This window comes from Colobus angolensis, unplaced genomic scaffold (genome assembly GCF_000951035.1).
Source record: "Colobus angolensis palliatus isolate OR3802 unplaced genomic scaffold, Cang.pa_1.0 Scaffold169, whole genome shotgun sequence".
In the NCBI taxonomy this organism is placed as follows: domain Eukaryota; kingdom Metazoa; phylum Chordata; class Mammalia; order Primates; family Cercopithecidae; genus Colobus; species Colobus angolensis.
This window is the reverse complement of record NW_012114810.1, coordinates 416,733-417,507: the sequence shown is the minus strand read 5'-3', so window position 1 is coordinate 417,507 and position 775 is coordinate 416,733.

Genomic DNA, 775 nt, shown 5'->3' with positions numbered 1-775 from the left:
TTTTTTTTTTTTTTTGCGGGGGCGGGAGGCAGGGTTTTGAGAGAGTATCCCTCTGTTGCCCAGGCTGGAGTGCAGTGGTGCAATTTTGGTTCGGTGCAACCTCCACCTCCCGGGTTCAAGCAGTTCTCGTGCCTTAGCTTCATGAGTAGCTGGGATTACAAGTGCGGGTCACCACTTTCAGCTAGTATTTGTATTTTTAATAGAGATGGGATTTCACCATGTTGGCCAGGCTGGTCTCAAACTCCTGATCTCAGGTGATCTGCCCATCTTGGCCTCCCAAAGTGCTGGGATTACAGGTGTGAGCCACTGCACCTGGCTTCATCTTTTTTTTTTTTGTCAGAGCAGGAGAATTTGAAGTTGTTCTTATTTATTGGAAAGGCACTCAGTGGTCTTACTTGTCTAAAAGCTTAGGCCTTTGAACTCTGAGACATTTTCTCATATTATGTCTTTGACGATTTTGTTCTCTATCTCTGGAACTCCTATTAATTGTGTGGTGAATCAAGCCAGGCATGGTGGTTCACACCTGTAATCCCAGCACTTTGGGAGGCCGAGGTGGGTAGATCACGAGGTCAGGAGATCAAGACCAGCTTGGCCAACATGGTGAAGCCCTGTCTCTACTAAAAATACAAAAATTAGCCAGGTGTGGTGGCACATGCCTGTAGTCCTAGCTACTCTGGAGACTGAGGTGGGAGCATAGCTTGAGCCCAAGGAATTTGAGGCTGTAGTGAGCCATGATCGCACTACTGCACCCTAACCTGGGTGACAGAGCAAGAAA